This window comes from Saccostrea echinata, unplaced genomic scaffold, assembly GCF_033153115.1.
Source record: "Saccostrea echinata isolate AGI-Se365-2 ecotype Australia unplaced genomic scaffold, CSIRO_AGI_Sech_v1 ptg000030l, whole genome shotgun sequence".
Lineage (NCBI taxonomy): Eukaryota > Metazoa > Mollusca > Bivalvia > Ostreida > Ostreidae > Saccostrea > Saccostrea echinata.
The window spans coordinates 27,713,978-27,740,751 of NW_026889779.1; the positions used below are offsets into that span (position 1 = coordinate 27,713,978).

Below are 26,774 nucleotides of genomic sequence, written 5' to 3' on the forward strand. Positions count from 1 at the left end.
TGAATTGTCTGTTTGTAATTTTTTTTAGATGAAAAATGACATTATCTGTTCATAAAATTTCAGAAAATATATCTATATGCCTGGAGAAAAAAGAAATAAAAATCTTCCCATGTCCTCAAAACCAAGAATCAAGGGAGATCGAGAAGAGGAAACATCGTCAAAAACTGGATTTCCAATTAACGCAGTTTGTCCTGGCATGGTTGTTAGTAGCTGGTCACGTGACGTTGGTGGCAGTCATTTGTAATCATAATAATATAACGGATTCCTTTTGGCAAAATGAACATATTAAGAGAGCAATAAATTCGTCCTTTACAGTAAGAACCATTCAACAAGAGCAGACATTGATTTAATCAACTGCACTGAATATTTTCTTTATTCAAAGAAAAGAATATAATCATTATTAATTAATTACAAATATATCATATTTTTTTTTCAAATAAGAGCATATAGTGAATTTTCAAAGAAGAAATATTTTCCCATTATATATTGAAAATCTAGAGATATCATGTTCTTTCCGCCAATTCAAATAATTAATGTATTTCTATAATCTATACGCGAGCAGATCCTAACTTTGAAATCCCATTTCCTGTTCAGAGTTTGGTGTTATGAGCATTTTTTTGTTTTCTTTTCATAGGGGAACAGAACAGATGATATATTTACATGGTTTGATACATACTTCGTACCTTCAATATGGCCAAAACACAATTTGAATGGAAATGTAAAGCTAGCTTACGAACAGAGATTTCTGATCGATGAATACCATTATAGAGTGTCACTGACGCAGATTAGACAAGTCAGGAAAATGGGTGAGCTCAATCAACTCTTCCTAAATTTATATTCCAATCCAAGTATCAAAGTTTCTACGAGCTGTTCTGATCAAAGTATGCCTGACGTCCTTAAATCTTTCTCGACTTATTTGGCAGGAACATTTAGCCATACTTGGCAGCTACCTAGCATTCCTGTGTAAATTGTATTAAATTTGAATCGATGATGGTTAATAAATATTCAATTAAGCATTGAATCATTTTTTTTTTTTGGTAAGATATAGTCTCATAAGTGCAACGGTGTGTGCAAAAAAATTTAGTAACGCACGTTAGCGCATTATGAAAATTTGTTTGCACACACCGTTGCACATATGAGACTATATCTTTCATAAAATAATGATTCAATGTTTATTTTTACATTTTTAACTCTTTGCATTGACTGCAAATGTGATTTATATATCAAAATCCCTGTATTATCCTTCGGGTAAGTTACAATTAATGGAAGAGCCATTGCAAGAACTTTTGTTCAATGTTATCGTGAAATCTGATTTTCGCTTATGACGTTGCGCTTCCAAGGCGTTCAACGATTGTGATGTCAATATAAAACGCATACTTTAACCTTTTCACCCCCTGTCTGTATTATGATGTTTTGAATGTTCTATAGTCTATACAATGACCTTGTCAGCAAATACAATCTTTCATCAAGTCAAATGCTGACTGACTTTTTTCATACTAATTGTTAGGCCATTTTTTACACACTGAATTGTCGACGGATTTTTCCGTTATTTCCCGATCATGACAAGGAGCACACGGCGGGTGTGACCGGTCGGCAGGGGATGCTCACTCCTCCATGGCACCTGATCCCACCTCTGATGTCTTAGATGTCCATGTTTGCTCTGCTCCTATTTTGTAATGTTTAATGGACTTTTGAGTTCGAATACTGATTGTTATCTCCACATATTTCATGCCTTTTGCTATCCTCACACTTCGTAAGCAAAATACATATGGAATGTAAATATTCTTTAATGGATATAATTAAATATCTGTATTTTCTTAGAGACCCCAGAGCTTGTATTGGGTCATATTTTGGGCGAGCAGGGGAGGGTGGGTGGGGAATTTATGCTGCCTCCATAAATTACAGCTAGTTAAACCGTTTTTTATCTTTTATTGAAAACGTCATAGTTCAATAACGTGATGATGCATACGTACGGTGAAAAGCTACAATAGACAAAATAATAATAAATGTGATGTACAATGCTCAAATTTACGAAATTTATGAAAAATCTGAAAAAATATTCAGAATAAACAGAACACAATACTGAGATATATGTGTAAATTAGCATTATATAAATAAAAGCACTTTGCAAATATCAGCAAACACTGACAATAGATATGAAAAAAAATTAGCTACCCTGAATTCCCAGTAAAATTTAACAGTCAAATTTCACATACTTTAGAAGAAAATAAAAAAGAAATTCATTGCCGAAAATTCATAAGCATAATACAAGTAACTGTAAGAAGATAAATATATGAAATACTTACATTGTGGGCAGAGTAAAAAACTGTAACAACAGTATGACTATTCATGTACTGAGTAAGGCGACGAGTGACGAGAAAATATCTCGTGCTGCACGCACGGAAATAGCAAGTGTAAACAAAAAAGGAAAACCAAAGCGTACCGGAAGAAAAAATTCCGGCTTACCAGACGGCACAGAAGTGGTAGAGAGGGAGTGTCAACATGGAAATATAGTTAAAAAATCATTATAATACCATTTCAAAATCTTGTTTTTCTTAAAATTACCAGTACTAAAAATAAATGCGCAAACATCCCTATTCACATAGTGTGAGGTCATGTTTGCTTATTTCGTGGATCCTAGTTCTAAGAAAAGACCAAAATAGATGTCAAAGTCTTTACCAATATAATGTAAATTAAACCTGTGGAACTATGAATCTGTTCTTTATGGCTACAGTAATGGATTCCATCTACATATTCATTTGACCAATTCTAGATACTATACACCGAGGTCCCGTGTCGCAGAAGATGCTGGCACGAAAAAGATCCCTCACTGGTCAATGACACTGAGTGCCGAGTATAGGTCAAAATTTGTAGCTCTCCACCGGCAAGTGGTGGCATCTCCATATGAGTGAAAAATTCTCGAGAGGGACGTTAAAATACAAACAAACAATTCTAGAAACCTAGCTAACTCAGGTGGATGTCATGGCCCTTGCGCTTGTTTTTCCTTAGTAAGAGTTTGTTTCATACTAATTTCATGTATGATATTTTATTAAGAAAACTGCACTGAAGCTATTCCTGGAATTATGAACCCGATGGAAACTCTTTGTTCATCAGAATTTTATTACCTTGATGCAACAACCGAAAATTTCTGTAAAGGTAATTAAAGATTTTTTAAATGTTCTTTTGGGATACGTAATTCTTTTTAATATATAACATTTGACAATGATTAAAATACTAGCTCATCAGTCCTAAATGAAATGATTTTTTGTTGACTTTTAATTGAAATTTTAAACTTTGTTTGAAAGCCACTAAATGCCCCCAGTGTTTTTACTATTTTGCATGTTAAGGATTAACTGGACGAAATAATTGAAAGTAAATTTTATAGCTCGCCTGAACAACTTGTTCTTTTTTCTGGTTATTTTATGAGCAATATATTAACATTCAATGTCTCTTCTTTGTATACAATGTCAATTTTGATTGAAGTTATTAAATTGTCTTGGGTTAAGCAGGTTGGAACAAATCGCCAAATGGTATATAATAGCCCGTTTGGGATATGATATCCCAAATGGGATATATATTTACAGTTTAAAAAAGTAAATTTTTCATTAAACTACAAATCCGCATCATAATACTTTTAAATAAGCAATTGCTATAGTTAACATTTTTTTCTATATCCCCATTGTTTACGTGATTGATCCCAGGGAAGATCCTTAGCATCTTGAGGATCAATCTCACAAACTGTATGGTTAAAGAAAAACGTACTTGCCAAAGGTTAATGCACTCAATTCATATTTATGTGGATTGTCAATGTTTATAGCCAAAAATAAATTTTATTTTTTTGCACTGTAAATTTATATCTCATTTGGGATATTTAATCCCAAACGAGTCACCCGCGTGTGGTTAGAGCGTTTGCTCTAGAGTCGCAGAGTTGACCCTTACGTCGCGGGTTCGAATCCACTGTGTAACGTGGAGACTGGTTCTTCGGGATCCCGTGTCGCATTAGTGCTGACACGAAAAAAATCCCTCAATGCTCAAAGGCCGAGTACAGGTCTAAATTTGCATCCCTCCACCAGCAAGTGGTGGCAACTCAATATGAGTGAAAAACAAAGGTACAAAAAAATCCCAAAAGGACTATTATATCCTGTTTTTGCAATAGGTCCAAACCTGCAAAGGATGTTCCAATCTTCAGTGATATGATTACGAAAAAGTGAATGGATGGCAATCTCAATCAACAACAAAAAAATATGTAAAATCATAGTTCTCATTGCGACAAATGTTACCATCTGTAAGACATCGAATAGGGAGAAAGGAAATAATTATTAGTATCTACTTTAGGAGACAAGGTACAATGTATAAATAATTAAGAAACTTGATTCTAATTGATTTGCATGGTCCCATTGACTGCTGAGAAAAAAATGCTTACCTGTTTCTTACGTAACTTGACCTACGTACATATACCCGTAAAGTTATAAAATGTTCGATAATATGTCTTTGATGTTTTGCAGGCTGGAAACCTGATAATGGTTCTTGTTTTGATGCAAACGAGGTTATAGACGTTAGCTACCGGTTCCGGTCGTCAGATGATTTAAAAACTCTACCATATTTTGGTGTATTTTCTGTGTACGGGGGAGGGGGATACAAAATCGACATTGGTCCAAAACAGTCATTGGCAAAGGATTACTTATCACAGCTGAAGTCCCTTAACTGGATAGATGTTTACACGAGAGCTGTATTCGTAGACACATTTCTCTATAATGCTAACACAAGGTTATTCACGAACATCAAAGTTGTGTTCGAAATATCTGAATTTGGTTCCATCATAATGAAAACGAATACATATTCATTCAGGATGTTTCCATATCTTACACCGTGGGATTACTGTGTATTGGTCCTTCAGTTACTTTTTATAATAGTCGTTGCTGCTAGATTCGTATTCCTTGTTATAAGTATCGTAAAACTTCGCCTAAAATCGCTTTCGTATTTTGCAACGTATTTACGAATGGTGGAGATCATTTTGTCCGTCTCCGCTGTGATACTGTATATCCTCAGGATTGACCAAACCTTACAAGGCGTTACAGATGTTGGAAACTATTTAGGTAAATCTCTACTTTTTGTAACCTTAAAGATATCACAGGGTCATATTTTTACTTTATTACATTTCAACAGTAAATAACTGATTTATTTATTGAATAAAAGTTATATACTCTCAAAGTGTGAAAGGGTACAAGAGTGATATTCTGTCACAGTATACTGAAAGTATATCAAAGCAAGTAAAATTAATTTTTGGCCCGTCATAAGATAGAGATAGTAACTTAACCGTCTTGATAGAGACTAAAACTGCCAATTTCTTCCCAAATATATTGCTAAAATCCATGTAAAAATGTTTTTTTCAATCTCACAACAGCTAAGCTATATGACATCTCAACCATTATGAAATCACAGCCTTGAACACTGTGTTAAGTAAAGACAGAGGCAAAGGGAAATCAAAGAAAATGTAATAATGGAAAATTCAATGTTTTGTAGTTGGATTTATTTTACTCGTGAGACAGGATTTTTTTTTTATATTTTAACTCGTGCTTCGCACTCATGAAAATATAAAAAAAATCCTGTCCCACTCGTGAAATAAATTCCATATCCAACTGCAAAACATTGAATATCCTCTGTATATTCTTCGTAATAAAGGTTCCTTTTCAAAAGCAGTTTTGGAGTATCTACAGGAATTAGCTTTATGCACATAGTTAGTTTGAGCAGCACACTGTATCAGAAAAGCGTTTGTACATTGCAAGGGCGAAAATTATAGTGTCAAGTCATCAAATCGAATAATTTAAATTTAAAGGAACTTTGTTTGCTAAATTGAGGATAAAGAGGGGTAACTTTCAAATTTTCTCTGATCGTCTTTTTGTATTTAGTACAAAGCATTTTATTTCAGAAAATATATGAAGGAATTAAATAAGTTAATTAAAAACTACATTTTCATTTTAAGTATAAAGTCTGGAATAACATATACGCTAAGAATCCTCCTTTTCCAAAAGGAAAACCCTCTACAATATGGCATTTGTTTTCCTCAGACAAGAGGAGGGGCCTTTTTATGTCTCTTTTCTTTTGTCGCTGTTTTTAGTTCTTCTTTACATGGCATTGTTTACATTTATCACATTTATTATTAACATTTATTATAGGGAAATATTGGACATCAAGTGGTTGAGTTATAACAATAAAATTCAATTCACAGCAATCTTTATATCTGCAAAATATTAACTGCATGTTATTTTTTGGCAGAATCGCATGTGTCTTTTGAGTTTGCCATGATGTACGACCAACTTTACCAAGAGACATTGGCAGTTGTGATGTTTATAGTGTCCCTGGATTTGTTAAAACCACTCACTTTCAACTCCCACCTACACGTTTTATACAAATCTCTCACTAATGGAAGAAGAGAACTTTTATCTTTTATGTTGTTGTTCATGATAGCAATATCAGCTTTTGCCTCTTATCTCCACATTACCACTGGGTATTTAGTATACGAGTTCCGCAATCCATTTACGGCCGTTCTTACAATGATGCAAATTTTGTTATCGATGATTTCTCTGAAGAAACACCCGGAAATATCGTCTCTTCACGCTCAAATTGTTATCTCCATATTTTCTTTTGTAATGACATTTGTTTTTCTTAACTTCTTTATCGCAGTGCTTAATATTTACTTTTCGGAAGGAAAGCAAAGTTTAGAAAAATCTAGCCAGTTTCTTAAACATCTAAATAACCATTTCTGGTGGAGATGCAACCGCTTTAGCAAGGAGTTTTGGAGAACAATTTCATGCCAGAAATTGCAGACACAAGGTATATTTTCTCTTATAAGAATATGAATATGAGTCTTTCAAAATTTGCATATTATAAATACATTTCCTTACGTTTTTTAACTTGCAGATGACCATCTCGAAGACTTACTCAGACTATTAAAATCTGTAAGAAATTTTTTTTATGTTGAATATCAATTAAATTGAATTAGTTTCAGTTAATTGAAAAAAAAATGCACTTCCTTTTGACTCTCCAGATGTTAAATTGATTTATCCAGCTAAAGTTTTATATTTCATCTGTTTCTTCACTTTTATATAAGTCTTTTACATTCTTTAATAATATTTCAACTCATCCGAAGACACATGGCCAATATTGTCAAATCACATTATCAATGTTTTATTTGTCAATAACGTCTACTTTCATACTTAATATCAATTGGATTAATTTCATGAATAAGGAATTATTCAATAACCCCTACTTAGTAAATCTGAAACATACAATTTTTTAAACTTTCTGAGTAATTTGACTTTACTTAAATGTATTTTAAGTTTATATACGTTATAACACATACAAGCAATTCAACATTTATTTTAATATAAAATATATATAAAGAACTGGATTCTTCTTTCTAAATGAATATCATTAGGAGTCATAAGTAAAGTTTACAAAATTACACATTTTTAAAACTTTTTGAAGTAGAAGATAATAGAGATTAAACAATAGAAGGTGCTTATATTTTAGCTTAATGTATAGAAAACTTTTACATGTATGACTAGACTCATTGTGTTTATTGTGTTTTACTCGGTAGAAATCTAGAGAGAGGATGCTGCAAGATATGAATATGTGCAAGAACATGATTGTAAAACTTTTGCGGGAATTACAAGAATTTCAATCGATAACGCCAAATAACTCTGCTTTAATACAAGAGTCGTACAATATAACACCTATGGACTGCCTCATTATACATATGCCTAACAGGATAGAATGCAGGTAAAGAAAAGGAAAGCCTAACTTTTTTAAAATTTTGTACTATAGTATTCAGTCATTTATTTGGAAAATTTGAATTCTGTTCAAGGGTCTTATTGGTCCTGTACTCACAGTGTAGTAAAGATGCAATGTATAACAGATGCTGCAGTTACGTGATGCCCATTAAGGTCAATAGGTGTCTTGTTCTATTACTTCTCATTTTATCGAGGGGTAGTTTAGAAGAAAATATGAAGAATTTTTTATTCAGTTTCAATGACTAAATAATCTTGAGGTTGAACTCTACCGAGATGTCATTGAAATATAAATGAAGCTGTGTGTGCGTCTATTGCTGTAACTCGATACTTGAAAAAGCATCCATCAACTGAAATTCATCCAGTTTGAAGCGAAAGTAAATAACTGATCCAAAGCAAAAAATGTTCTTTTATAAATGTGTGATATTCTACTTGTCGTGTTGCAAGTAAGCCCATTGTCCTTGACAGTCGACGAGTTTTTTAGGCAATGATCAAAACAGCCTTACATAGGATTGTAATTCTTGAACCATTTTCCAATTTTAGTATAGGGCGAATTACTCAAAAGTATCATGCTGTAAGAATTTGTATGCCGGATGTTCGGGATCAAAGAAGGACATCTGTTAGAGATCAATTTGCTGTATGTTATTAACGAAGGTCCTCCCTCAATGCCTCTCTAGATTCAAGAATTTGATAATTTAGGCAGTAACGCTTTTTCTCATTAAAATCATTTAATCACTTATTCAATGAATACAATTTTCAAAAATCTTCTTTAGAGTCATTTTATTTTCATTAACTTGAAAATCAAGAATTCAGACTTTGGACATGATCGTAACAAGCAATAAACTCTTAAACAAAAAAGAGACAATAATGAGCCCCGGTTTCAGAGTTTAGACCCTGAAATGGACATGTATTATTGAGGATATTTTTTTAATTATAAAATCTAAATATATAGGAAGCTTAAGCTTAATGTTTGCATAATAATAATGGGCAATGAGCCGTCTTCAAAATTTCAAGACTATAGGACTTGGTTATATATTCAAAATGCAATTTATATATTTAAAAAAAAAATCCAGATCTCTTTTACTACCAGACATCAAGGTAAAACTGTTGGCATGTTTATTTTGAGCAATGAGTGGGTCTTCATTAAAACTGTGAAATTCGTGACCCTTTGGTTTATACTTAAAAATTTCAGTTAATTTTAGAAAAATATTTGTCCTTGACATAAAATATACAACTTTTTAAAAAAAATATTTTTCCTGGGTGAAGCATTCAGGGCCTATGGAGGGGCGTAGTTCGTCGTAAATAAAAAATACATGACATCTTTGAAAATAATTATCTTTTATCTAGGCCATTTACTAGGTAAAATGTTTGCATTATTAAACTTAACACAACCTGTCAACATTGTAAAATACATTGCCTCTGCCTATGGCTCAGGTAAGTGTGTGGCTAGGTTAGCCTTATGTTGAAAACATTATATCTTTGAAAGTTTTCTTTGCTTACGGACATTTAGAAAATTAATGAAGATGGCGAACAGTAATCATGCTCAAAATACAAATTGTAAGCAGTGCAACCTGGACGTCTGAAGACATCAGAGATGGGATCAGCTGCCATGAAGGAGAAAGCATCCCGAGTCGACTGGCCACACCCGCCGTTTGGCCTTTATCATGATCGGGGAAAATCTTTAGTCAATTTAGTTTTAAAGTAATGGCCGAACAATTTGTATGAAAGACGCCAGGCAACAATCGACCCAACGACAGATTGTGTTTGCAAAAAGGTCATTGTATCGACCATAAAATGTGCAAAATTTTGACATTAAACGAAATTGTAGATACCGTTGTATTATCAACTTGTTTGCCAGTAGCGTGCAATCAATCTGTTTGCATGAATATATTAAGCAGCTAGCCCTCTACGACGCTGTGAAATTAATGTTCCGTAGTTTAAGGGATCAGGTCCAAGCAAGCAGCTAAGTTGGTCATGGTAAACTGTGTGAATAATGGCAGTATAAGTGAGACTAAAATTGTAAATGTATTCGAAATGCACCTTTCAAAGTGTTTCCTTAAATACAGGCTGCATGAATATGATACAGATCATATAGTCCTCACTAAATACTTAAATACAATTTACATTAGTCAATATGTAGACACTTGGTGATCGCCAACATTTGAAATTTAATGCAAAGGGTGTGGAGATAAAATTTACACAGAGTGAAAAAAAATTAGCACATGCATCTGCTTGTGTCATTCAATGCAATAACTGCAAAAGTATTGATTTCTTTATTCGAGAAAATATTGATAAAATGAAACATGTTACAGAGAAAAAAGATAGAGTCCTAATCCGATTCATCTATAAAACCTTTAGTTATTGATTCATTTCTTTCATATAAAGGTACTTCTATTCTCAAAATTATAATGAAATCTGTTCCCATAGCCATCAAAATGAGAAAGTTAGAAGACAGACAAATGTGTGCAATATCATAACCTCTTTCCATCATTTTGAATGAGGTAATAATAACCATTAGCTTTCAAGGGAAAAGTGGAGTACTGTTAAATATTGTATAAAATCAAAAGTAATAAACCTATTCCAGATTTTATAGTCCTCTGGACGAAGAGTTGAAATTCACATTTGCCGTTCAACCTCTTGCTTATTCGATGGTGCTGGATCTTACCTGCCACGAACGCAACGTTGAATCATTTGCTGATTGTCTTCCACTTGACAACACTAAACTGTTGTCGGGGATATATGAAATAAAACATTCGAAACCATACAGTCTGCAGGTATGGACAATAAAAAATCTCAAACATTTTCAATTATCTAAATTGAATTGATACCTATCCCTTTGTATTAGTGCATTAACAGACACTCCTTTGTACATTTCTATCATATGTGACTTTGATCGCTTTTTATGAACTTTGGTATTGTTCTTAATTGGTTTGTTTGTTGACCATCCGTCACATCACACAGACAAGATTCATTGTAAAATGATAATCGTTATTATCCTCTGACAGGGAATCTACTGCTTAGAAATTCCAGCACGTACAGGTAAAGAGCACCTGTCTGTTCTGTGTAGCCTCGACAACGGCCAAAACTGGACGACCTTGACACTAGAGAAGGTAGAGCAATTCCAGAAGTTAGCTGTCATGTTTAGTCATTTACTTAAAGTAAAGTAAACTAACATTACGTTAAATTGTGTTAATTTTGAGATCAACTTCTGAACAATATAGTTATTGATATCTATGATCTTGTCTATTAGATCTTGTGTTAAAGTTATTGATTATTTTATAGACCATCGTTCAATACGATGCGTTATAAAAAATGTTTCGTTTGCGGAATGTTAATGGAATTTATTTTATCGGCAGAGGGCATCTTCATTTCAAAGGACATTTGAAGATCTACCTTCCCATTTTGCAATGATTGAATGATTTCAGACGAGATTGCATTGAGATGTAGAAGTATCGTCCTGATATAACAATGACAGAAAGATATGCGGTTATTAAAGTTTTTGTTAATAACATACCTCAGTTATATAGTTTACTGGAAGGAATGTTTACGTCTGTAACCTTTTTCTTAAAGAAAACAAATAAATTTCATAGTTTGGATTTACTTATTGTGATCACTATAGGTCCCTCATTAAAAAAATGAGCGAGAGGTTAAGCCTCTTTTGTAAAAGATTGTGCAATACCTTTTGGTTTATTTATTTAACATGATGAACATGATGATGTAAATGGCCTTCTTCAGATCCTAAGAGTTTGGGGAAGATTTCATAAAAGTTTGATCATTTCTTGTCCAGTAGATCATGGGAAGTTTCTTAAATGTCACTAAATTAAATGCCATCCTTCCCATGCAGAAAAAGTTGTCAACTATATTGCATGAAAAATGGAGATAACGAACAGTAATCAAGCTCATAAGTCCAATGCATCAATACAAATCGGGAGCAGAGCAAAACACGGACCCCTAAAACACATCAGAGTTGGGATCAGGTGCCATGGAGGAGTAAGCATTCTCTATCGACTGGTCATACCCTAACAATAAGTATGAAAAACGTCAGTCAGAATTCGGTCTAATGACAGATTGTATTTGCTGACAAGCTCATTGTATCGACCATAAAATTTGCGAAATGATGACTTTAAGTGAGACTGTTGATATCCTTGTCTCAACAACTTATTTGGCAGTGGTTTGCCTCGTTTTAGAAATTTTTCATACTTGGAGCATGCGTTTGCGTATCCAATCAACTTGGAGATATTAACCCCATATGCAGGTGATAAGGGTAGCTTGATACATAAGTAAGGGAAGTTGATGATAGAAAATTTAAAGTCATCTCGTTTATCATAAAGTTTTGTTGTTTTGTTGTTTGGTCACTATTAACGTCTTACTCTAGTAAAATATCTAGATATGAAAAAAGTGCGTCAGGCTCTGTGGTATCTTTTATTTCAAGTTCACTGGGATATATGAATGGAAGTATCGATTGTTAATTGATAATACGTCGTCGATATATCTCTAAATGTCGAGTTGAAGGCCACACATTACGGAAATTCCGTTAACTTGTGCATCAAGTGTTTTGTTACGTTTCTTGCTGTTTTATTGTTAAACATATGCCATTGTTTTTTACTAATAAACTTTTTACTGAGGCATACTACTGTAAGATAAGTTGATGTAACAGAGATTTCAACAGCTTCGTTGAAAGTCAGCATTTCGTAATCTCTATGTTTGTTATGATCTTGTTAGCAAATTTAACCGTAATTGGGTCATATTTTGGATGATGTGTTTCTTACAATTTGTGAGGCCTTTGTTTTTATACTAAAATTTGACTAAAATTTGACTATGGAATATTTCGTCTATAAGATCAATACATAGGGCTCACGGCTCGTGTGACCGGTCGACACAAGATGCCTACTCCTCCTAAGCATCTGGTCCCACCCCTCAAATTTCCGGTGGTTCTTGTTTTATACCCTGTCCATATATTTTAATTATTAATAGAATTTTGTTTTAGATAAATCACTGTTCGTTATTTTCAACTTTTTCACTTCTGAACTGAAAATAAGGGCAGCATAGTAACAAATGAAAGTGTGTGAGCTCAATTTTTTTTATGCATTTATATACTTACATGTATATATCACATTTTAGTGACCCCATTGTTATGACTTTTTCTACTCTTTTGACATCAGTGACATGGCACTTTTTCAAAGCACCCTGCTGCCTTATATTTTCAAAACTCCCTCCATTTTTTTTGAAATGCTACATTCACTGACTAACGAAGTAGTAAAAAGTGGTTAACTGCACAGAAAATATAGGAACAACAGTTGTCAACTGCAAAAAATATAGGAGCGTTCAACAGTTGTCAACTGCACAGAAAATTATGGAGTATTCAATAAGTGGTCAACCGCACAGAATACTTAGGAACATTCAACGGTGGTCAATTATATTTATATGCGTTGTGTAGAAAAAATACAACTTCTGATCAATTGACGGTCAATTGATCGCCAACAAACCGTCAACTGAATACTATCATTATCAAAAGATGTAGTTAGATAAAATTTGTTCCTATAAATACTGACCACAAATAAATGCAAGATAATTGTCTCAAGTTTATAAGCTTTTGGAAAGATAACATAGATTACAATTAAGTTAGGTTATTTTGAAAAGGGAAACATTTGATAGAAAACATTTTGAAACATTAAAATGGGACATTTTGTAATATTCTTGTTCATGTATAAATTTACTGAGAAGCGACTCGTATGTGTAGAATATGATTTCCTCCTCTGTTAAGTAGATATCTCCATTATCAGGTAAATGGACACCCATTAATATTTGATTGATCGGACTATTTACGACAGATTTAGGTTTTATGCTTGTTGGCAGTACTACCCCTCCGAAAATTTAATTGAAAATAACGATGAGGAAGTGTTCCGACATTAGTATAAAGTCCATACAATGTTTGTAAGTCATTAATAATTTACTTGAAATTAACAATTGTTGCATTTGATTTTATACCCGTTGTGGTTTGGAATGTACAAGGAACCTTTGGGATTTCGAATGTACTAATATTTTTAGTGTGGAAACTAAGCATAAAAATTTAAGAGTAATACCAACAGTTCACAATGTTAATACAGTAACTAAAGAAGTTAAAGTTTTTTTCCTTGGTAAATGTATGATACCATATTTCACTAAGCTCCTTAGGTTATGCACTCTTAATAATCGACTATTGGGTACCTTTGTTAAATTAATTATTAATGATTTGGTTTTGAAAGTTAAAAATTGATTTATATATAGATCCTGTTCGTTCCATTAATCAATGCTGTACGGGGAAAATATTTCAATACTTTTATTTTCGTGTTTAAACAAACACAATCATTATTTATGCTATTAAAAAATTTATAAAAGGGACTCCTGTTTAGGAGGCTTTATTTGCTTTACTGGATATTGTGTAATGATCAGGGCATTCACTCGTTTTTCTTAAGTAACTCTCGTGTTGAAGAATGTGACATTGATAGAAATGTCATTTTAAATTATAAAGAAGGGTTCATACTCAATTATTCTAACAAAAATACTATAGTTAACTAAAGTTTAATTTAGTGAACTATAGTTTACTATAGTATCAAAGTTTTACTATAGTAAATCAAAGTATTTTTACTGTGGATTTCAGATTGTTATATTTTATGTTCTCCAATTCATACATGTATATATTTTATATTAACTGGAACTATTACTTGTATATTCACATATCATTTCCAAATTTAACATCACTGTTATCGAATGTACGAGAATTTAGCTTTGAAATCTCAAAAAAAAAGTTCTAGAAAAAAGGTTCATAGTAAATCAAAGTATCAAAGTTTTTACTATAGATAACTATAGTAAACTTTGATTAACTATAGTTAATTTATGTTAGTGATATATTTTATGATTTTATTTAGTGTTATATGTTGTTTCAAATCGTCTCCTGAATTGAATGGATTGGTTTGGTTACAAAAGGAAGTTACCAATGGAATGGAATTTGATTAACTTATTTTATATAAATATCTGTAGAAAGTTTGTACGTTATTTATAATAAAACCAATGTTATCGTTTTCAAAATTCACAATGTAAGCTCCTATCACAGAATGTAACGTTTGATTTTACCTCTTCGATTCCTCATATTCACAATGATAATATCAGTCACAAAGAATATTCTCTTTTACTGTACACCCGACTATCTTGTACAGATGTACAAGTCATTTTTTATCTTTTATAATGATATTTTCAAATATCAAGTTCGCACTGAAGTAAAATAAAAAAAAGTAACTTTTAGATATTGTAAAATACCCTATTGTATGACGAGACGTTCCTCGAGTATTTGAATTTCTGTCTCTTTTGAATGCATACAAATATTTATTTTCAATATATTATGATTTCTTAACTGTTCTAAAAATGTCTTTAAAAACTTCAAACACCAAAAATTGTAATATCAGCATTTCATGTGATACCAAATAGAATTATAAAGGAAATACCATCCTGTCGTATCTTGCGCCAACGCCTAGTAACGTGCCTCATTTTTTGTGAAGAAACTTAGTAAAGTAGCAATATGTCAATCACAAATTATTAGGAAAAATTATATATTAATGAGGAACGTCTTTACTGTGTAAAAAAAATAAATACAGAATATATCTATGGCGTACGTGAGATTATATATGGATTTTGTAATTGGAATATCAATTTTTACTTATTTGAACCTAAAATTGCTTGTCTAATTAACTTCCTTTTGTTTTCTAAAACTTTTGTCAGAATAGATAACAAGAATAAATCATCTTCATTTCAAGAAACGTTCAATACACTTAGAGTATATCAATATAAGACAATTGCAAGGTCAAATGTTACTAAAACAACCTATGTAAAAGTTTAAAAAGATCGTTTTGGAAGAACACTTGACCTTAACTTGTATTGATCTCATGACGTATAATTCCTCCCACGTCTCTGTCAAATTCAGAAGTTTTAATTCCTCCATTGTAAGCAACCCATGAGGGCTATATATCGTACCAGCGATATACTGACACAGTTTTCAATGGCTCTTCCAAATGATTGTCTTTCAACATTTAAAATTATAATATCGGAGGTATTTAGAATGAGACTTTTAAGGAACAACACAGAAATATTGCCATACTTTTATTTATATCTTTTTCCTCAAACTTAATCTATGATTCATGATTTTATAAGCAGTATATTATTGCAAAGATGATTCGATAAATTTATAAACTAAAGAATGAAAGTTTATTTCCGCTTAAAAGCAAAACCGAGTTCAATTTCCATATCGACAATAAAGGCAATATCATGTTAATCTCCTATCTATCAATATCGAATTTGATGTATACAATTTATGTTTGAAGTTAAAAGATACCATATACAAGACCAAGTGAGATGTCTATTTTTATGATCTCAAAAATATATCGATATCGTAATTTGTCAAAGTTGTACTTAGAGTTAAAGGATACCGTGAAAGATGAAAGTACCCATGCCACTACATTGACGTTTGCTGAGCATATACCTACTTTGCGAGATAGTTTCTACACTTCATTACTTGCAAGACAAAATTTTCACGAATTTTGGGTCATTGCTCTATTTAATCATTTAGAAAACAAGTATACGCGAGAATGAAATTTTTGCAAGCAGAATGTCATTATGTGAAAATAAAGTTCTCGCGAATAAGACATGATTTTCTGTACGCAAAAAAAATGTTAAAAAAAAATCTAATATTTTTTTTAAGATGATATGATCTCATGAAATTAAAAAACAACAACAACAACAACAAAAAAAAAAAAACAAACAAACAAAAACAAACAAAAACAAAAAAAAAAACAAAAACAAAAACAAAAAACAAAACAAAACAAAACAAAACAAAAACAAAAACTTTTGATGTTTTATTTTAACATATTGCAATGTCCCTCAGACTCCTTCTATACATTATGAAAAAGACGTATGCTCCATGATTTTGAATAGGAAAATTAACTCGTATTATCCATTTTTTCCTTATAAATCTTTGATATATAGAATTTACGTTATTCCTTGACGTACAATATAGAATTATCAAACTAATGACATCATATGTTAAGCAAACATTTAATCATTTGAAATGTACAAATATTGTCCTATTGCCCTAGTTAATAATCGAAATTTAACTCATAGTCAGTCCTTCTTAAGTAATTTAAATATACGTTAAATACCGCTTTGATGAAATTTCTGAATTTCTAGTATTTATATACATAAATATTTATTTTTCAGAGGAAAAACAAGAAAATTATTAAACGGACTCTGTATTCTTTGACATTCAATTAAAATCGATTTTTTTTGTTTTCTGTTCGAATTAGTATTCATTTAATATATTTGAATTAAGGGTTGCGATGTTAATTGTAGTTCAGCACAGCCTATAATTTATAGATGTGCTATACACACAAGCAAGTTAGATCGTAAACGATTCTCCCGTATCAATATAGAAGATTTCTCCAATACTACCGTCATGATTCTGTGGTCTGTGGTATGTATTTTTTGCATCCCTGGTTAAAACTTAGCTTCATCCTATAAATAGTGTATCGACTTTTTCCAGCGCGTTATTATAATTAAACAATTACGAAAGAAATTTTCCTAAAATAGTATGTTCATTATCTTTTAATTAAATATAATTGTAATTTTGGAGTAACAATTAATAAAAAGTGGTTGGTTTTTATCCATGCTTTCATGCAATACTGTAAAGTTAATAATGCTTCATTTTTTGAAGAAAAAAAAACTGTCCGTGATCATTAAAAAGAAATTAAACGATTGGTACATGTATTCAATGTCGCAGAATGCGTAGGCATTCCGAATATTTTAAACTTGGGCTGTTATTAATGTCAGGAAAACGATAAGAATAGTTTGTCTATTTCAGAATTTAAAACTGTATATAATGTCAGTAATATCAATCACATCAAAAGAAAATTTATTGGGAATAGAGGGGGAAAATCATACATCTTTTTATAAACTTACAAAATATTTTCAAAAGTGAATTCCCTAACAACTTTGCCCTCGACATGAAGCTTAAGAATTCAAATTACCGTCAGTTTACTGGGAAAACATGTTGCTTGTTATTATTATTTAGAGAATAGTTGTCTTTTGAACTTATGTTGCTTTTTTGAATTATTGAAATCAAAATCATGAAACTGCCTATGAAATTAGACTTTCAATTTATATCTCCTTTAGCAAATGTAGCTGATGAAAATGCTTTCGTTTCCAATTAAAACGTCGAAATCCGATCGTACTAAATCGTATTTAAAGCTGGAAGTCAATAGTTTTTTATGCAAAAATTAACAGGAGACTTCAGCTGAACGGACGGAAAGAGTAGATGTACGGGCATACAGGTACAAGGTCCGATACGTTTCAGGATTGGTAAATTGACGTTTTTTTCAATGGGAAAATGTAAATAAAATGTCTATCTGATTAACAAATATGTCAGCTAATGATTTTACATTTGCGAGAGTGTAACTGTTATGAAGAGTGAACAAAGTTTGTAAGCAGTGATCTCACAGCACATTTTCAGGAACTGTTTATATCTTTAAATATTGTATAAAAAGGATGTTTTAAATCGAATAATGCGTAAAGTTTGCAAATATTGTGATTTCTAAAAAAAAAAAAAAAAAAAAAAAGAAGAAGAAATGTTGATCCGTTGCAATTGTAATTACGAGAATCATAAAACTCATTTTCTCTACTATATATATGAATTTAGTGTAAGCCTTAAATTCTTTTACCGTATATAAAAAGATTGCTGTACATCATAAAGATGGTCGATTTCTTGGGGCAGCTGTAACATAAGTTTTTGTGAAGAGTATAATTTTAAAATAACATATTTTTATGTTAAACTACAACATTTCTTCCCATTTAATGTAAAAATAGCAAATATGCGAAAATTACCTTTTAAGTTTACGAATAAACTATATGGGAATCAGTTCAGTTCAACTCGTCAGAGTTCTTCGGACTTTTGGATTTAAACTTCGCTACATCACGAATTCATTATATCTGTATAGCAAATCCTTAAACTTATACGAGGGGTATCAAAAAGTCCGTGGACTGATGCGATAAAATTAATACTATGTAGTCTGTGTTCACAAAATTAAGAAAAGTGGGAAAATTTTAGCTTGATACGTTGATAATTTGCCAAATTATTCTAAAATAAAAAAGACATTATATGATCAACCGGCGCTGTCGCCGTTTAGTTTTATGACGTCCGATAACGTAAATGTTTCTCTATGTCCGTTCTCTCTACCTCATACACTTATCTTGATGAGATTACCTGGAATTACAAGTAAGGACTTAAGCCCGTCTTGTTTATATGACTACGATGTCATGACCAGCTGCTTCCAATGCATATGATATTGTAATTGGATCTAAATATAGGGAAAGATCTTCATTTGAATATGCCAGAATACTTATATGTAGCTTGTTGGAGTTCATATTCTACCACACATGATTAACGTTACTTTTTGGCGTGACTGACCTTTGACACCCTGACTACAAATCGACATTAACTGTGCATCTTTCATCTATCTGAATCTTTTTGGGTATTTAAAACAAGTACTCTGGATGCATTTTATTTTTCTGTAGCCCGTTCAAACATTCCCTAGGTCTTTACCAGTTTTTCCAGGTGGGAAACTTTAAAGAATGTTGGAAAGAGAAACCCCTCCCCCTTTTTGACGTCATATTCAAGCAGTTAATTGTTTGGACACTGTATAAAATTTAGATAAAATTTCATAGAATTTGCAGAATGGGGTAAAAATTGCAAATTTTACGGAACAATTGTGTTGTACCAAATTCCTGACTTTACGGGATTCTTTCATGATAAATGCTCATATCACAAGAGTTTTTTTTTTCAGTCACACTCATTTAGAAAAAACGTCATATTTGAGGTTGCGCCGCCTGGACATACCATTGCTTACAAAGACATTAACAAATTATTAAAAAAAAAAATAGAACTTATGATTTAAGATTAATTCTCTAGATAGAAAAGATGATGCTAACTAAATGTGTAAAAATTCATCGATATACCTAAAGTTGTTTTAACTTTATGGCGCTAGTCCTCGAACTTTTTGATAACCTCTCGTATATATCAAATTTACAAATACATATACAATTGTTTTCCTTCTTATGACTTCCATATTTGTTTTGTTGTAAATAAAAAATAATTTTATTGGTTTTTAATTACTGGACCCCTATATAATCCTTAAAGTGTTCGCGATGTAAAATACGATTTAATACCATGATACGTGTTTAGTTAAAGTTCAATTAAAAAAAAATATACATACGAAAAATAATGTCAATTTAAAATCTTAAATTATTATCTTCGCCATAATTGATGCAAATTTCGTTATTTTGAACCTCTACCGGACACAAAATCAACTCGGTATATCCGTAACTTTGCAATATCAAAGTTCGTTGTAAATTTGACAAGGGATTTTTAAGATTGTTTCCGATACACAAAAATTGCTATATTCGTGAATTTAAAAAAAAAAAAAAAAAAAAAAAAAAAAAAAAAAAAAAGCCATACTAGTAGTTAAGGAAAAGGTGATTTAAAATCGAATCTTTTATTTTTCAATGGCAATTTAATTATAAACATTCATTAAACTGAACTTTATTGCATACCATATGTTTAAATGAGAATATAGCCCGATCAACACATTAATTTATTTCTTTTCACTTACAGATGAAGCTTAAATGGATACTTGGGTTCATATTCCTAACTATTTGTATGTATCATTTCATGCTATTTTTTCTGAGTGTAGAAACGTTTAGATATTCTGAAAACGGGGAGGGTTTCTCTTGAAGAATATTTAAAAACCTACATGAGAAGAAATCTGTCTACTAAATATTCTCTATGAACCAATGTATTAAAGTATATTCCACTGTAAAAGAAATAGGCGAAGATAACAAACATTGATGACTCTCAAAAAACCATATCTTCCCCCGCTTGGCGCAGTGGTTAGAGCGTTCACTCTAGAGTCGCGCAGTAAGGAGTTGATCCTTTCATCGCGGGTTCGAATCCCACTGTGGAACGTGGAGACCGTTCCTTCGGATGAGACCGTATAAACCGAGGTCCCGTGTCGCAGTAGGTGCTGGCACGAAAAAGATCCCTCACTGCTCAATGGCCCTGAGTGCCGAGTATAGGTCAAAATTTGTAGCCCCGGCAAGTGGTGGCGTCTCCATATGAGTGAAAAATTCTCGAGAGGGACTTTAAACAATAAACAAACAAACAAACAAAAAACCATATCTGTGAACAGAGCATAAAACACGGACCCCTGGGAATTTCAGAAGTGGGATCAGGTACCTAGGAGGAGTTAAAATCCCCTGTCGACTGGTCACACCCGCCGTGAGCTCTATGTATTGATCAGGGTTACGGAATAATCCGTGGTAAAAATTTAGCATAAAAATAAAGGTCAAACAATAAGTATAATTATGGCAGTCAATTAGATCCAATGATAGGTTGTATTTGCTAACAATGTCATAATAACGACCACAGAATTTACGAAATGCCGACTGTAAACGGGGTTGTTTAAATACCTGTAACATCAACATATTTGTCAGTAGCCCGCTCGATTTCAAAATTCATCGTATTCAGAACATGGTCTTAAGTATCGAATCAATTTGGAAACATAAACACCAAATCTAGGTGATAGTGGAATATTACTACATCAATTAGAAAAGTTGACGATGGAAAGCTAGTCATCTCTTTTGTCATACAGTTTAGTTGTTAGTTGGCCCTTATCGTCTACAGTTTGTACAACATCCAATTAAGTAATAATAAGATGTGACAGACTCTGTGCTGATTTTTATTTCGAATTCACTGGATATATCGAGTCAACATATAAATGGAAATAACTATTGATAATACGTCGTCGATATATCTAAATGTCGAGTTGAAGGCCACTGCAACTCTTCTCTTGTAGAATTTTTTAAATTAATTTAGGAATATAAAAACAGGTCGGCTCATAAAGGAACACAAATAGTTCCCAATGGAATTCCAACAGATTGTTGGAAGGCCTGGTCTCCCAAGACAACATAAATGTTTTCAATTAGGAAAACTAGCAGCGTTTTAATATCAATATCGGAGTACTTATGTAAAGTATCAAAACGATTCTTTACAAAGTAATTTTGTAGATGACAAATCACAAGTTATGAAAATTTCCTGGTTCCTTTTTTTTTAATTGAAAATGCAGTTATCTATGATATCAAAAACCATACTTTTTAATATATCATTACAAATGGTTGTATAAGGTGTCGAATATTTAGGGTTTTTTATGTTACTCACTTCGGAAAAGTTTTCAAAAATCAGAGAAACATCTAAAGCATTGGGGCTTCCCATAGGTTACACGATAAATGAGGTTACATAAAAGAAATATCACAAATAGAATAAAATGAAAATGATTCACTCGTCTACATAAAAACAGTTATTAAAATAACTTTCATTTGGAATTTTGGAGAATCCACATTTGATTACACCTCTTCTCGAGTATGCTGTAACACAATGCGTTCTAAGTAATTCTCCTTTACAGCAGTTAATATTTTTGTGAGGAGTAAAGATGGGGGCTTGGTAGAGCTCTTCATGGACCCGGCAATGTATCTTTGTTTATAAGGATTTTTATAAAGGTTAGGAATCCAGTATAGGTAGGGTAGATCGAATTCACTTTCGTTCACTGGAATGTTCAAAATTTTAAAGGCTGATATTTGATTTTGAAGAATAATATCCCTAGAACAATGCATTATACTATAATGTATATAATCGCAAAATTACTCAAAACGCCCCCTGCTTATGATTCCTGGGCCCCGTTTTATAATAGAACTTACGACTGAGATCAAAATGTTATTATGTAAATAGCTTTCCTTTTTGCATTACATTGAAAATGATTTTAATCTTTCTGAAAAGAATTTAGAAAGATATTTTAGGCAAACAATTTTTAACAGAAATATAAGTTTTATAAGATTTCACTATCAACTAAAGTTTTTAGTCTTATTCGTAAGTTCTTTTGTAAAACGGGCCCCTGCTACACAGGCAACTTTGCCACATATGATCCACATATGTGTATCATATGTGAATCATATGATTGGTTTCATATGAGAATCATAAAAAAAGGGCATCATATGTGAATCATATGAAGCAAATCATATGAGTCACATATGATTCACATATGTGAATCATATGAAAAGAATTTCATATGATTTGCACATGAAAAGTTTTAGTGTGTTTCAAGTCATTTACATATGAGAATCATATGAAATGGGCATCATATGTATATCATATGAAACATTTATGTGGTTTTTTTTTTCTCATATTTATCAAAAGAAAATACACACTTGTACACATTGAAAATCAGGTATTTCTGCTTTAGATGAAATTTCAGTACATTCCAATGATCTGTTAAATACCTGTAAATATTTGATAATGCTTGCACAATTTTCCAAAAGTATCTTCATCAACAGAAATAACTAATATCACACAGTGCACACTTTAAACAAGAAAGTATACAAACAAGTCAGTAGCATTTGTCGATACATGTATTTTACATATTCTAAAACGAGGACAAATTATTTGAAAGGATTTCAGCAAAATGATCAAGGAGATGAACATGTATACATGTACCAATGAATAACATAATTAGATCATGAACTTGTATAAAAATACTATATGACATGGAAGTGTCCTTAGCAAAATTGAAATATCTGCAACAACATTTGTCAATATATGTAATTTCTATTGTAAATTTAGGACAAAACATAAGTAATTCAGATTACATGTACCTACAGCATATTTAACACATAAATGAGTATGAAATCACAAAGGATGATGTCTTGATCGAACAAAGATACATATATACATATATATAGTTTTTCATAAAAATGTTTATGTATTTATGCATAAAGCATGAAATATAAAATGTGAATACATTAGAATGAGATTTTACAATCAAAATGATATTCCAGTATACATATAAATGTAGAAAGCCTTGCATGTCAAAGTCTGACAAAATTAAGTACATCCTTCTCATTCATATTTATTCCAGATATTTCCTAATTCTTTTCTTTCTCTGTCAACTTTTCCCATTTGTCCTCCCTCTGATCTTCCATCATCATATTGAAAATTCTTTGAACTGTACCCAGAATGCAAATCCACCAATGTCCCCTTTCTGAACAATTTGTTTGTGGCACAGAATAATCTCTAAAAATTATTTTTAAAATAATTAGCATTAATAATAATAACAAGAGGTCCATGGACCACATTGTTCACCTGAGCAACATTGGCAAACTCACTTAACTCTGACACAAGTGGCTTTTGTGAAATGTGTGTCAATACAAAAAAAGTGCAGGAATAAATTGCAAAAGTATTTTTTTGATATTTGTTCCATACTGATCAAATTTACTCAAAATTCCCTCCTTAGGTCCCACTATTGTAAGCAATGTAGAATTTGTTAAAAAGACTTAATTTTTTCCCTATACACAAGTATAAATTACTATGTAAAACTTTGCAACCCTTCAGGGGCCCCACTGGTGGTTTAGTGGTCATTGTTTCAACAAACTTGAAACAACACTGCATAGGGATGTTTGCAAAATAATATCACAAACTGTAGTGTGGTAGTTCTTGAAAAGCAGATTTTTAAAGACTCTACCCTATATAATCTATAGATTGAACTTTGAACCCCTACTGGTACCTTACTATTGGTCCTCTTTGCCAAGTTCAGTTGAAATTAGTCCAGTGGTTCTGGAGAAGAAGACATAAATGTGAAAAGTTTATGCCAACAATGATGATGATGGACAACGGACAATTTTGATCAGAAAACTTCACGTGAGCCTTTGGCTCAGATGAGCTAAAAACAAGTACTTTCATTTAAAATGAAAGTACTTGTTTTTAGTTCATCTGAGCTGAAGGTTAAAGTGATTCTAAAGATGAATATGATTGGAAAAATTGTTTGTGACATCCAACAAACATGAACTAATTTTCTATCATTGATCATATTTACTAGCAAAGATGTCCTTCCAATAAACAAATATATATCTCAAAATTTTAACATTAAAGTTTAACATCAATATATTTACATTTTTAAAATGTTGACTCTTACTGTTTTCATACTAGCATCATACTTGCATTAGTGTGAAGTATTCCCTCTCTGGATTTGTTAGCAAAATTGTAGGAGGAAGGAAACATTTTCATCGATAATTATGTAGAGACTTAATGGAGGGACCCTCTACATCAACGTCTTTGTTACCCATCAGCTAAAACATTTTTTTCTAAACAATTCAATTCACAATGTATAGCTTAAATGGAATGCAGTGCAAAATTTTGTTTTGACGAGGTAATTCAATTTAGCAATAGACTTTGATACTTCTTAGGATGATATGTAACATATATATATAAAATGTGTGCACACCTTTGCTCTGATCCAATTTCTGTAATATGTGAATTCAGTGGATCCAAAGCTAGACATAACCCCCATAACATTTCATGTCCAGCCAGCCTTCTTTGCCAGATTGCTGAGCATCTCCTGAATGAATAAAGCAATGCATTTTTCACTTATTTTTCTATACATCAAACACATACTAAGATTCTTCAAGAAAAAATGGCTCACTATTATACATATTGACTATAAACTTTATTAGTTTCATATAATATGACATACATGCTCAGTGCATCTACTTAAATGCTCAATTCTTGCAAAATAGTTAGTTAGCATTTATATTCATCATACCTGTACTTCTGTATCCTTAAAAGAAATCCAGGGGTTGATGCTAAATCTTTCTTTAAGCCAATTGACATTCTCTCTGCAAATTTTTAATTTATATAAAAAAATAATTGATATAAGGCCAAACAAAAAAATATGTGTGGTTCCGGTTACACTTCCAAAAAAATTAGGGTAGGTAGGTGGGGATTTTTTTTTTTTTTTTTTAACAAAATGATTTTCTTAATTTTTTCTAAATAATACCTATCACTGCTTTGCAAATGGCATTTAGATGTGGTGTGATAATATACTAGTCAATATTGGTAGGGGACACCTACATGCTAGCTTGCTTTGGATTTAACACTATTAAACACTTGCACTATGTTTTGCAAGGAGGCCGTCATTGCTGAAACTAAAACTTAAACTGGAGCCATTGACGGAAATCGGGGGAAATTCTGGAAAAAATATGAAAATTGCCAAAAAAAAAGTTTAGGGTCGGGGGTATAAAATAGGGAAGGTCGGGTAACCGGAACCATACATATTTTTTTATTTGGCCTAATATATATACTCCATTTCTGCTTGATGCAGACCCCCAAATCATTAACCAAAGTACATGAAAATGTATACATTTATATGATAAAACTATCAGTAATGTTTTAAAACAGTTGTTGACACCCTATATTATTTCCAAGACATTTATTTCACTTTTGGAAGACATGTTTCATAATAAAATCATAAAATTTTAAAAGCAATAACTTTAAATAGATAAATAGATTCGGATACAAATGTAGAATTTTTGAACCAAAAAATCTACAGACAAACAAACAGGCAGAGAAACAGACATTGTGATTCCAGTATATCCCAAAACTTTGTTGGGAAAAATATAACAAAGTTTATTATACAGGGTGTACTTACCTATTCTGAAGCAAGCCTAGGATATTGGTGTCTGTTCTTCCATTTTATTAATGAGACTGAGGCTGACTGTATATTGAACCTATATAAATTATAAAACAAACATTCACACAGTATAAATATTTTCTAGACATATATCTAATCCAACTAAAAGTTAAAGAAACTACAAAAGAGAGTGAGTACAAGTCTTTAGGTTAAATTCTCTAGTGTTGAAAAAAATCTATAAATGTCAATTTATATACATGTAAATAATCAAATGAAATTAGATAATGTACTTCAATACACATGTAATAGTACCTTGAATGTCTGATTAAGCTAAAAGTCATTATCTCCCAGAAGATAATGTATAGTTTTATAGTTCTTCATAGTTTTTATAGCC

At 31.8% G+C, this 26,774-nt stretch overlaps 1 pseudogene; it reads right to left on the reverse strand.

Moving 5' to 3' along the window:
- Window positions 1–23,632: 23,632 nt before the first annotated feature.
- Window positions 23,633–26,056, reverse strand: LOC133197000 (uncharacterized; annotated as a pseudogene).
- Between the last annotated feature and the right edge of the window lie 718 nt (window positions 26,057–26,774).